Here is a 13,581-nt window from a genome sequence, read left to right on the forward strand (position 1 = left end):
CTAAATCAAGGGTCCTTACTTTACAGAAGAAGAAAATGAGGCTCAGAAATGTTATAGCATTATACAAAATCATATAAATGGTAAGAATGGGAGCTGAGACACAGTAATTTTAGACCAGAGCTACCATGATAAGAGTTAACTTAATTCTGGAAGTATTTAACAAATGTAACTTGTATCCTGTCATCTGTCCTAAGAGGGCATTTCTATATTAATATTAATGATTTATTAATAATGATATTACTACTTAATAGGCAGAGCACTGTCTCTGGGACATCAAGGAGACTCTGGCATTGGAAAATCTTAGGTATGCAAATGCATCAAGGGTAGGGGAGTAAATGTAGAAAAATTTGTCAGTGCCTTGTCCAATAATCATAAGAAGAAAGAGGTACATGACTACCGTGGTCATTAAAGATTTGCTAGGCTTATGGGACAGGGATTTTATATTAGTTCTCTTCCTGAACTAATAAAATATTCAATTAGGCTATCAAATCTCCTCTTGTTCAAATTCCATGCTCACCAAGTGATGTACTGTGGCAAAAAATAAAATATTTTAAATATGTAAAGAAGCCTTTTTAAACATATGTTTGCTCCATTCGGTTAGTCAGGTCATTCTGCATTTGTTGTATCAAGTAAGGGATGACACCAAAACAAACAAGTATTCAAGTTTTGGCTTTTGAATTTTTAAAAGTCAATTTCATAGGTAGTGACAGAGGAAGAATTCCCTACAGCTTTGGGAGAAACCAGAATGAAAATGGAAAATCCTTCCACCCCCATATCTAAAAATCCCCTAAACTGGGAGGAGGAGGATTTTAGAGGAGAATCAAGGAGTATGTAAATGTTGTGGACACCTGAAAAAGCATGGACTTCTCAGGCTCAGCACAGTGATGGCTGTGGGAGACAGACGTCCCACAAGGACTTGTTTGATTCACTCACAGAGAGGATCTGTAACTTAGTGAGGTGGTCAGTATTCAGGGAAGAAATGAGTAGAAAGGTCATGCATTAGCAAAGTGCCTGGCCTTTGGTAATAGCAAATGATTACTGAGTGACTGAACAGTCATATCTGGATAGACCATGAGCTTTAAGATTTTAGAGCTGGGGAGAAGGCCCTGGTGACAGTGATTGAACTATAAGGTTATCTTGAAGTATAGGGCTATCTGAAATGTCTAGCCAGCTTTTAGTTAATGTTCCTAAGTTATGGAACATGAAAACTTCCCAGATATTTGAGAAATGCTATCAGTTAGGAACAGGGCAGGAAAAGCTATACATAAATGTTTTTTACTATAATAACCAAACTTATCCTGCAATCTAAACTTTCCTATTTGTTACACCTGGTATCATACCAATTCTTCTCTGCACCTGGCTTTTCCCTAATCTGTCCACTGTCCATGTTGTACTGAATTGGGCTTACAAGTCACTGATACCATTCCTATTTATTTTCTAGGCTTCAGTGGCTGGAAATAGCCATTAATAAGTAATCTCTGGTGCTAGTAGTGCTGCCTTCATCTCAGTAAGTAGCTTGCCCTAATTGTAGGATTTCAGATGCTGCAAGCAGCACCTTATAGATAGGTGGATATGATAGTTGAGCCTTTTAGTGCCCTCATGAGTCACAGAGAAGTTGACAAGGTTGAATTAAGATAATTCTGTTTAATGTCATTTTTGAAGTCATTGTAGATCTGGCAAACTCTGAAAGCTTGATTCTTATATTATGAAGATGGACTAAAAGCCTCTCCATCCCCAATTTGGAATAGTGCTTTTATGGAATCTTCAAATGTAACAAATTTTTTGCAACTGACATACAACCAAAAGCATGCAGAGATGAGACCATATAAATCAAAAGGTATATTAAAAACACCTGATAAAATTCCCACTAAAAGAAATCTTGTAATAACTCATTTTGTAGCAAAAAATATCCCCCATCTCTTTCTTCTAGACTATACCCTCTGAACAGAAGGCTGTGTCTTCTCAACTCTTGAACTCCTGAGTCCAGCATCATGCTTGTCAATGAGAAGTCACTCAGTGTTTAGTAATGAGCCTAAATAACAGCCACTAATTTATCTATTTTGTGGATTTGAATTCAAGATTTCAGGTTTTTCCTAAACATACTCAGAATATTTTGGAATATTCCTTTTGATTTGGAAGAAAATGCATTTTCCAAAAATGCCAGTGGAGATGCACAGTTCCCGATCACAATATTAAAGAAGATAGAATCACATACCTAAACAGAAAACCAAGTTCTAACTACATATGGCAACTCCACAAAGTTCACATGGTCTCTCACTTTTAGAAAAAGGTGGCACAAGTGTCAGCAGAAAGATGGAAGCACTCAATTCTGCTGGAGGATGGGGTCTTAAGAAAGGATTCATGGAGAAGAAAGCCAAGAAATGATTCTGGAAATCAGAAAGTGCTCATCAGATGCTCAGGGAGAGGAATGGCAGACACTACAAGCTGAGGAAGCAGAGTGATGTACAATAGTGCGTGAGTGAAAAATGGCCTCAGGTGTTTGAGGATGTGCAAAGAGTTCAGAATACCTAGAGTTTTAAGTTCAATGTGTGCTGAGGAAAGGTACAAATCTGAGAGGTAAAAAGGGACCAAAAACTTGTAGGGTTTCATATTCTAAATTAAGGAGTTTGGGACTTAATACTATGGATAATGGAGAATAATTGAAGTTTTAGACAGTCTCATAAGGTTTAAAAGTTTCAGGGAGATTACACTGGCAATAGCCAGGAGGACAGATTTTGAGCCTGGAGGCATGGAGAACCATATAGATGCTATTGTAGTATTTCCACATGAGGTGCTGAGGATTTAAACCAAGCAGTAGGGAAGGGAAGGGAATGAAGAGAAGGGAACCAAGTTGAACTTCCTTAAGTAAGTAGAATATTCTGGACTTGGGTGTGAAAGATGAGGAGCAGGAGGAGGGTAGGAGAATTTCCAGGTTTATTGCTTGGGTAACTAAAGACATAACAGTACGACCCACAGAGCTAGGAAATACAAGAAATAGAATAAGTTTGGGTGAAAATATATTAAGTTCAATTTTATACATGTAAAGTCTGGGGTACATCTGTGCCATCAAGGTGGCCATAAAGATTTGGGAATTGTAAGCATCATTTTAAGCATAATATGAGTGGATTATATTACCCAAGGAGAATGGATGGAGTATATCAAGACCTGGAGAACAAACAGTGTTTTAGGGGTGGGTAGAAAGAGGAGCCCATGAATCAAGATGAGACAAGTCATAGGTAAAAATAGAAAACTTTTCTTCTCATTTACTTCCCAGAAAGATCCTAGTCTTTATAAGCTTTAAAAAGTGACCTGGAGGAAGAAAAGACTAAAATACTCCAACTTTCTAGATAGAAAGTTTCTGGATAGGTCTGCTAAAGTTTCTTTCCCCCCAGATTATTAGGTCAACAAGAGAATTCTGTAAGAGTGTCTTTTTTCCCTTAAGAAAAAAAAAGTGTATATCTGAATATCACTCCTGTTGATCACTTCTAAATTACTCCTCAAGTAACTCATAATTACTGTTGCAAATGAAGTGAAATACCATATAGATGGATGGAAATATATATATATATATATGCCTATTTACATATGTTCATAGACATGTATATAATATACACATTAACTTAAATATTAATATGTATACATACATTTCCACAGTATTCACAACAGTAACTCTTTTGACCCTTTCTATTTGTAACGTGACAAAATGCAAATTTAATAAGCTCATGGTGAGTATCCTCCTTCTCCCCCTTCAGGAGAAAACATTTCCCTAACATAAGAGCCCATTCCATTTCTCAGATGTGAGGTGAAACCAATAAATAAAAAAGAAGCAAACTAAGTGTAAATAGTCTTAGAGAATGACAGCTGGGGCACCCTCCTGCTTCGGACCTAGCTTCCACACTGTTCTCTCCCCTCAATTTATGAACACACTTACTCCAGACTTAAAATTAGGGCATATATTTCCAACCCCAAATGCATATCAGAATTTTCCATGGAAATTTTGAAAACCAGTCAGATCTTTCCCCAGCCTTCCTTTAAAAGAATCTCACGTGGGTTGCTAGAATCTTATTTTTACAAAGCACCACAAATGATTCTGATGCTGAGTCAAGTGTTGGAAACCTGTGGTTATGGTATTCTCAATACTTCCAGAAAGCATCTGCCAGGGTGCTATGGAGATCCATTGAAAATAGAGTGATTAAGAGACCCTCACACTCCATTACCCAGACTCTGGAAGTTCAGGGACTACTGCCTGTAATACAAACTTTTGTTGTGTATTGAAACTTCCAGAAAGCTAAATTGAAGTTTGAGGAAACCACGAGATGGCTGCTAAAATAACGAAAGGTGTGAGGGCATCTGTTAAGTAGAATTAAAACCATGCAAAAGGCAAGCTGAAAGGGAGTGCGATGAGGTCTAAATGCTTATGGTGGGATAGAGAAATTTAACAGATTCATATGCCCTGAACCTAGCTACAGAACCACATAATTCCAACTATTTGTTCTAATGTCTTCTTGGTAATGCATGTATAAAAATGTATAAGAATTAAATAGGATAAAGACAAGATGTTTATATCTTATTTAATTCCTCTGAGAGCATGTTTACATATGCTCTTTATCAATACTCTTGAATCCATGACTATATGCCTGTCTTGATTATGTATTAGAATATGCTTTGTGCTGGAAATAATGCCACTGACCTATCGTTAATAGAGGCATGTGTTCAGATTTCCTTTCCTAGGGGCAGAAGTAGATTTCTGTTGATTCCTCTGCACTCTTTCAACCAGTCTCATCATCGCACTCCTTAGCAAATGTTGCAAATTAGCTAGCTGGAGATGTCAAACAGGCCCACAAAGAATCCCTTCCCTCGAAAAGCATCATTTAAACACCTGCTATGTGTAAGACACTGTTCTAGGCAGTGTCAGTACTGAGAAAAACAGAACAGAATTCTTGCCCTTAACAATCATATAGGCGGTGTGGAAAACAATCATGTAAACAGATCAATAACTCAATGTGATAAATGCTATAATAGGGTTATGCACATGATGCTACCATAGCAAAGTGGAAGCAGTGCCCAGTTCTATCTACGAAGGTTAGCAATTATTACATAAAAGAAATATAACATTTGGGTTGTATCTTGAAGGCTGAGTTGGATTATATTTAGTTCCTTCTAATCTTGATTGCTTTTTGTCAGCTATCATACACCAGTAAATTTCATAAGTAACTATGGAATGCATAGTTTCACATTTTTAAACAGTTTTAACTCTCTTCACAGTGTCAGAAGGTAATTTTCATTAGATCAGAGATCTAGCTTAAGCTAGCAAATGATTATCTTTCGTATCTGAGCCAAAATAAGAGCTTTATTAAAAAGACGTAATAAGCAGTTGAAATTTAAGCATAGAGTTTTATGTGGGAAACTCAGCACCAAGAGAAAAGACTTGCTATAACTTTTGTTTCTAGACTTAAATTCTGTCTCATTGACATTTTTTAAAATATGGAGTTGTTAGATTTATTTTAACTAATCTTTGAAAGGACAATCTATTGAAAGCTGTCAATATGGAAAGCCACACAAGCCTGCATCACCTGTACAAGTTTTACATGAGAAGATAAAGAAGATTTCCTGAAGAGAATGGAGAGAGGGTTACTCATTCCTGGTCATTACTCAAGAATTTTGTCATCTCCAGGAAGTGACAGCATCCCTGTTCTTTTCTCCAGAGTTTTCTAAAAGTAATGTTGAGGTTCATTGAATAACACCCAGACTCTGGGCTCCTTAACTATCTTCTCTGAAAAGAATATCTTGAATTTTAACAATGAAAAGAATATCTTGAATTTTAACAATGATATAGATAAGCAAAGTGTTCTTCATTTGAATAAAAATGTCAGCTAAATTGACAACTGAGGGATGGCCAATGGTATGATGATAGTCCATGTGATATGCCATTGGATATCATTATCATAATAGTCACATTCCAAAGATACCACATTTCATCTTAATGACCTTACATATCAAGCGCAAAGAAAGCTGTGAAAGCACAAATAAGCACACAGAGGTTAAACAAACAAACAAAAAACCGTGGGGAAAACAAAATGCTGGCATTTTCTGCCATTTTTTTTTAGGAACAAGAGTCCTAATGGAAATTCTTGGTCTCAACAATTACCGCCAGCTTTCCTAGAATGTTTGTTAAAAAGCTATCACTTAAGGCTCTCAAAGAAATCACAGGATTCTAGGTATGAGTAACTTTCTGTGATGACATTTTATAAAAAGAAGATGGACTAAATACAGGAGGTTGTATTTGTTTTCAGGGACTCCTGGAAAGAACAGTGATTAAGTATTTCATACAAAATCATGTAACACAAATTTTTGTATTGCCTATAATACATACCAGACACCATGCTAGACTAGAGATAGAACAATGTTCAAGAAAGACTAGGTCCCTGGTCTCATATAGCTTAATGTCTAACAGGGAAGACAGGAAAAAAAAGTGCAAAGGACTCTGAGGGTGTATATCAGGGAATCCTAACTTGTTTGTGGCTAATCGAGAAACACTTCTTTTTAAGATGTGCGAATTAAGCTGACAATTGAATAAAGTAGATCTTTGGGAGAAATGGATGGAAAAGAGTCCAGAAAAAGGAAGAAGCATGTGCAAAGAACACTGTACTAGCTTGAAACTATATGCAACCCAGAAAAGAACATGTTCTTAAAGCTAATCCATTCCTGTGGGCGTGGACCCATTGTAAGTAGGCTCTTAAGTTGAGATGTGAACCCACCTCATTCAGGGTGGGTCTTAATCCTCTCACTGGAGTCCTTTATAAGAGGAAAAATGACAGAGCAGACACAGAAAAAAGCCCCAGAGAAGCAGAGAGAAGCTAAGAGACAAGGACACACACAGAAAACAGAGAGGGAGACATTGAAGCCAGAAGCTGGAAGCAATGAAACCTGGGAGAGAAGGAAGAGATCAGCAGACATCACCATGTACCTGGCCATGAGACAGAAGAGTTGAGGATCACCGGTAGCTAGTCTTTGGGGAGAAAGCACTGCCTGTTGAAACCTTGAATTGAACATTTTCACAGCTTAGGAACTGTATGCTTGTAAATTAATAAATCCTCATTGTAAAAGCCAACCCATTTCTGATATATTGCATTTCATCAGCTTTAACAAACTAAAACAATCACAATGTGGGAAAGAGCTTGATATTTTCAAGGAACTGACAGAAGGGCATGGACTGCAATACAGAGAGAGTGGGAAGGATCAGCTGAAAGGGTGGCAATTTCCCAGAGTTGTGTTTGCTATCATTAAAAATTATGTATTGCATCCATAAAAGAAATTGAATGAAATCAACAAATTTTAAGTAAAGGAGAATTATAATCAAATTTGTCCATTATAAATTTTTACTTTGGCTTCTATGTGGTATATGGACTGATATAGGCTAAGATAGAGTAGGGGGAGACCAATTAGCAGTTCTTCTGCACAATCATGATGACTTGAATTATACTGATAGCAGAGGAGATGGAGAAAAAATAATTCAATCAAGAAATATTTAACAGTAAAAATTTACTGTGTTGTGAAAGGTGTGAGAGGGAAAGATGAGTTTTGGTATCTGTCATGACCAAATGGCAAATGGTGGGACCAATCCCTGAGATGGAAAACACTGAAGAAGAAGTGGATTGAGAAAGCAGAAAACCATAAACTCAGTTTTGAATATGTTCGTTTTGATTCTCCTGTAAGACATCAAATTGAAAATGCAAAGAAGGTAGTTGCATATATGGGTTACAAACTCAGAATAGAGGTTTTGGTAGGAGATATAAATTTGAGGTCACCAGTAAATAAATGATAATTGAAGTTACAGAAGTAGATGAGATCATCTTGGGAGATGGATTATAAGGGTAGCACTGAGGACCTCAGTTGTAAGGAAAATGTAACACATGACTAAATGACATGTTGGGAACTCAAGGGCTTTGAACACAATATGAATTCTTGAAGTCCTGTAAAAAATTCCATTGCTAATTCTTCATTACCTATGAATACCATGATCTTCCTTTCTTGAACCAAATAGTCCTATGCTACCTCCTACTACCTATATTGGTTTTTTTGAAGTTATTATCTATCATTATCAATCAAGAAAACAGTAACTGCCTTCTCTCAAAAATACTTATATAAGAGCATATAGGATTTAAAAGGGTATGATGGTTAAGCTTGTGGGTCAACTTGGCCAAGTTATGGTGTCCAGTTTTTGATCAAGCAAAAACTATTGATCAAATAGTCTGATTGTTACTTTGAGGGTATTTCATGGATTTAATCATTAGCCAGTTGATTGCATCTATGGTTGATTATATCTATAGCTAACAAAGGAGATGGCTTCTAGCAATGAGAGAAGTCTCATCCAATCAGCTGAAGGTGTTAAGGGGAGAACTGAGTATGTTAGCAGTCAGAATGAATTTTTATTTCTACTTCAGTCAGCCAGCTTCTCCTGGGATATACATCAAAACCTTCCTTGGTTTGCCCTATGGAATTTTGACTTGCCAATCCCCATGGTTCACATGAGCCACTTCTTATAATAAATCTCATAATATTTATACACACATATAGCCTGCTCACTATGTGAACCCTGACTAATACAATGGGTTCAAATGGACCTGAAATAAAGAAAAAAGGTCATCATTCCTTCTCCTTTTAGTCCCAAGTCATTTTCTTGCTTCTCAATATTTTTCAGAATTCCATGTTTCAGAAATAGTCCCTGAAAATAAGAGAAGTCAAGCAGCTTGCCTAGAACACACAGTTAATATAAATAGCTCTATGTAATATAGCAAGCTGCCAGTTCATTATGGTGGCTAATAAGAAGTGATCTATACCCAGTCATGATGGAAATGCAAAGTATATCAAATCAGCTATAGGTCAAGATTTTCTATACTGCATTAGAGGAAGATTGTTTTCTCCACTTACTTCCTGATTGTTGAAAGATGAGTTTACCATGCTAACACCTGATATTTGCCCCTCAGTAGCATGAGCAAGGACTAGGGTTTCAATTTGTCCAGAGACTGAAGGCAAAGTCAGTATGTGGCTTTGAGTTGGATTGCATTTGTAAAATATGGAATTGCCCAATTTTCTCTTTTAATCTACATGAATGTGGAGCTTCCTAGAAGGTAATGAGAATGAACCTTTAAAAAAATTACAACTGTAAAATGTTTGTGATCCTTCAGCCTATACATCTGGTTGCTCTAGCTTCTTAGCAATTAGCTGTGATGGGCAGGACTCCTCTGAGTCTCTGGCAGTCATCACAATGGCTTAAACCAACTGGCAAAGATAAGCTGCTCCCTAATTGGCTCCATAAACACTTACTGCCTCAGAGCCAGAATGAACTTCCTGGTTCAATATGACTCTGAAAAAGTCACCAAATAGACACTTAGTGCCAAGAAATCCATGATATGTTTGACATTGTGGACTGTTAAGAAGCATAAGATAAATCTTGGCTTCCAGATATTTATCTTATCTATAGCGGTGCTGGTTTGAAGCTGTTATATACCCCCGAAAAGGCCATGTTCTTTTAATCCATTCATGTGGCAGCAGATCTATTGTGGGTGGGACCTTTTGATTAGGTTGTTTGAATTGAGATGTGACACACCCAATTAAAGGTGGGTCTTAATCCTTTACTCTGTTACTGGAGTCCTTTATGAGGATAAAAGACAGAAAAAAGCCAAGAGAGCTCAGAGAGAGAAACACCTGGAGAAAGCTTACAGAAAGATAAACACTCAGAGGGCTTAGAGAAGAAAGCCTCAGGAGAATCAAGCAAGGACCTACAGAAGCTGAAAGAGCCAGAACCTGAAAGCAATGAAACCCAGGAGAGAAGGATCAGCAGATGCTGGCCATGTACCTTGCCATGTAACAGAAGAACCCCAGAGGCCATTAGTCTTTCTTCAGAGAAGCTGTTGTCCTGTTGATGCCTTAATTGGGACATTTTCATGGCCTTAGAACTGTAAACAAATAAATCCCCATTGTAAAAGCCAACCCATTTCTGGTAAATTGCATTCCACAGCTTTCACAAACTGAGACAATAGCTCAAGACAATTATGCATCATATGACAATAGGTTAGAAGGGCAAAGGTTATGAATTCAGAACAGAGTGGTTAGTGGGGGCACTTGGGAGGAGGTCTGATCGCACACATATGTGTGTTTGTGTATGCCTGCATGTATGTGCATATTTGTGTTCTAATGAGAAGGATGTCAAGAGGTAAGGTGAGGGGAGAGGTATATTTCCAACTTAATTAGGAAATCACAGTGTGGTTGGAGGATTATGAATGGCAGGGAGTAGTTTGTTTTTGTGAGGAAAAAGTATTGGGTTATAGGCCGGTAAGTTCAACTGTCAATAACTATGACCATGTTTCAGAATTCTTTACATAATGCCCTTCTATCTTATTGTATTGGGATATATAGTTGTCTTGAGCTATCAATAAGTTATAAATTTCTGGAAGCCACAGAGTTAGTTTATCTACCAAAAATAGAGGCCACTACTGTCCAGAATGATAAACTGGTGAAGTTCAAACACACTTTGATCAAAGTACAATAGATATCAAGCTCCTTCTAATCCCAATTTCTTTTTTGTGAAGTCTGCTTTCAGAACAAAACCCAGCCTAGCATAATTTATGCTAACTAATGTTTCTAGAAAAATTCCAAATCAGTGACAGCCTGGAAAATAACCAACTTCAAAGGCTTTTAACAAGCAAGCAGAAAATAACATGAAGAGTACTATGAAGTGATTTGGGAGGTGGGGGGAGGAAGCACAAGAATCATACTATTAGTCATTCGGGATAGAGAGATAATACAGTAGTCATAGTGAATGAGGATGAATGGAGAAGGAAGTAGCTCACCAGAGGGAGGGCAAAGACTTACTGCAGAAAGAAATCATGGTGAGGTTGCTTGAGGAGAACCCCAAGCCTGACTAATGAAATAAGCGGGAAGGAGTCAACAGAAGGCAGAATTGGCTTACTTCTGCCTGGAAGACAGACCCAGCCTTTAGTGGAATCAAGAGCTCATTCAAAACATCAATCACTTTTAACTGGGAATCCCTACTGAAAAGTGTAGACACTTAAATCTCCAGAAATCCATGTGACTTATTCCAGAACCCTGTCCTATGCCAGTCAGCCATCGGTCCAGGAAATTAAATGAAACAGAGTTTGGTGCTGAAATAGCCTGAGGCAAGGGTGCTCTATCCTGAATTTTTGAAAGGCTTTTTTTCCACCTTTCCATTTCACAGAAATATAAAATGATTAATTAAAGGATAAGAGTATTGTCTTCTGGATGCTTATCATATAGATGATGAATAATTATTGAACAAATTAATAGATATTATATAAACTCTATCTCACATACAACAAGCACTTCAGCTATCCCATTCCTTTACTCCAAACCAGAACATCAAGAAGCTTAGGTCATGGACATAGTTAAAATTTAAAATTTAACCTTTCTGTGTATAGTATTCAACAAGAATGTTCAGAATGCTTGATGGTTTAGTATTGGTTAACTTTGAGGTGTACACACAAAAATTCAGCATGGTCCAAACTCTTTTAATAATTTAGTGTCTCTGGGTAGAATAATTAATTAAGGAAATCAATCATTAATTGATTCACGAGTTTACTCATTAAGCATTGGTTGAGTACCTACTATGAGGCAAGACACAGTTCTAGAAACTAGAATTATAGAGATAAAAAATTATGAGCTTACCATCTGGTAGGCCAGATGTAGCTGTAAATAACAGTATGAGGATTGTGAGAACACATCAAAAATTAAATTGTAGCATATTTCAAGAAAATTGGAGTATATAATTTGTCATCACATCTTCAAACTATTCTAGTAGAATTAGGGCCTAATTAACTTGGAGACAACAAAAATAAGAAATTGCCTGCTGATCAGACTTGGAGACAAATGTGTCAGATATGACCTTTGCGTTGACATTTGCAAAGTCTTCTATTATCTCCTCCTGACAATAGGTTATGAAGCTTGGTTTTGAAACATTCCAGGGTGTAACTTTAAAATCTCAGGTAAAATTGTTATTCATTTCAGAGACATTTTACATTTTATTTTTAAAAATCCAATTGAGGAGGAGGGGGCAAGAAGGTGGAATAGGGATGAGTGGGGTTTAGTTAGTCCCCTAGAACAACTAATAAACAACCAGGAACAACTATTAAATAATCTGAAATAAATGCTGGGGGACAACCATGACTGTCCACACATCATACACCAACCTGGATTGGGAGAAATGCCTGAGATCACAACATAAAATCTTTAAGTAAAAACTGCAGAAATGTACTGGGAGCCCCCTCCCCTCCATGGCAGGCCAAGCTGCAAAACCTCGCTGTGATAGAAAGCAGCACTCTGCCAGCAAGCAAATATAGCCCAACCAAGCTCCAACTGTGGTTTCAATTAACAAATGTGGACTGCTGAATACAAGCTACAAATCCCCAATAAGCAAACAAAGGCTTTTAGTGATGACTAACTTTAAAGAGCCAGAAGACTCCTCTGTCCTGGGAGGGGGAACCCAGAAGACCAAGTATCATCTTTGGCTGACAAGTGAAACAGGGCCATGGACTGGCTCAGAAAGGGGGCTTTCTGTCCCTTTTTCTCTCTCTCAACCTGAGCAGCTGAGTGGAGAAAACCTCACAGAAGACACACAGGCAGGGAGACTTGAAACTGAATGTAACCCCATTCTGAGATGTGAACTGGTTCTGATCTGTAAAAATCTGATTGAAGTAACCAAGGAAACCAGATGCCTAGAAACAGAAAACTACAACCTACATGGGGAAAAATGAAGAGATGGCCCAGTCAAAGGAGCAAAGTTACACCTCAATCAAGATAGTTGAGATATTGTTTTACTTTAATGAAAAAATCCATTAAAGATTTTCAAAGAAATATGCTAAATCAAATCAAAAACCAAATCAATGAATTCAGGGAAGATACAGCAAAAGAGATGAAAGCAATAAAGAAAACACTGGGTGAACATAAGGGAGAAATCGAAAGTGAAAAAACTACTGGCAGAATCCATGGAAATGAAAGGCACAACACACGAGGTGAAAAACACAATGGAGACATACAACAGCAGGTCTCAAGAGGCAGAAGAAAACACTCAGGAACTGGAGAACAAGACACCTGAAAGACTACACACAAAAGAACAGATAGGGAAAAGAATGGAAAAACATGAGCAACATCTCAGGAAATTGAATGACAACATGAAGCACATGAATATACATGTCATGGGTATCCCAGAAGGATAAGAGAAGGGAAAAGGGGCAGAAGCAATAACAGAGGAAATAAACAATGAAAATTTACCATCTCTTATGGGAAGACATAAAAATTACAGATCCAAGAAGCACAGCATACCCTAAACTGAACAGATCTGAATAGGCTATGCCAACACACTTAATAATCAGATTATCAAATGTCAAAGACAAAGAGAGAATCCTGAAAGCAGCAAGAGAAAAGTGATCCATCACATAACAAAGGAAGCTTGATAAGACCATGTATGGATTTCTCAGTAGAAACCATAGAGGCAAGAAGGAAGTGGTGCAATATATTTAAGATACTGAAAGAGAAGGACCTCCA

The 13,581-nt window shown here is 37.4% G+C and overlaps 1 protein-coding gene across 3 annotated transcripts in view; it reads right to left on the bottom strand.

Moving 5' to 3' along the window:
• The window catches only part of DLG2 (discs large MAGUK scaffold protein 2), a 2,332,374-nt gene that overhangs the window by 1,410,397 nt on the left and 908,396 nt on the right, over positions 1-13,581 (bottom strand). The window lies entirely within an intron of this gene.

This window comes from Choloepus didactylus, chromosome 6 (assembly GCF_015220235.1).
Source record: "Choloepus didactylus isolate mChoDid1 chromosome 6, mChoDid1.pri, whole genome shotgun sequence".
NCBI classification, from domain to species: domain Eukaryota; kingdom Metazoa; phylum Chordata; class Mammalia; order Pilosa; family Megalonychidae; genus Choloepus; species Choloepus didactylus.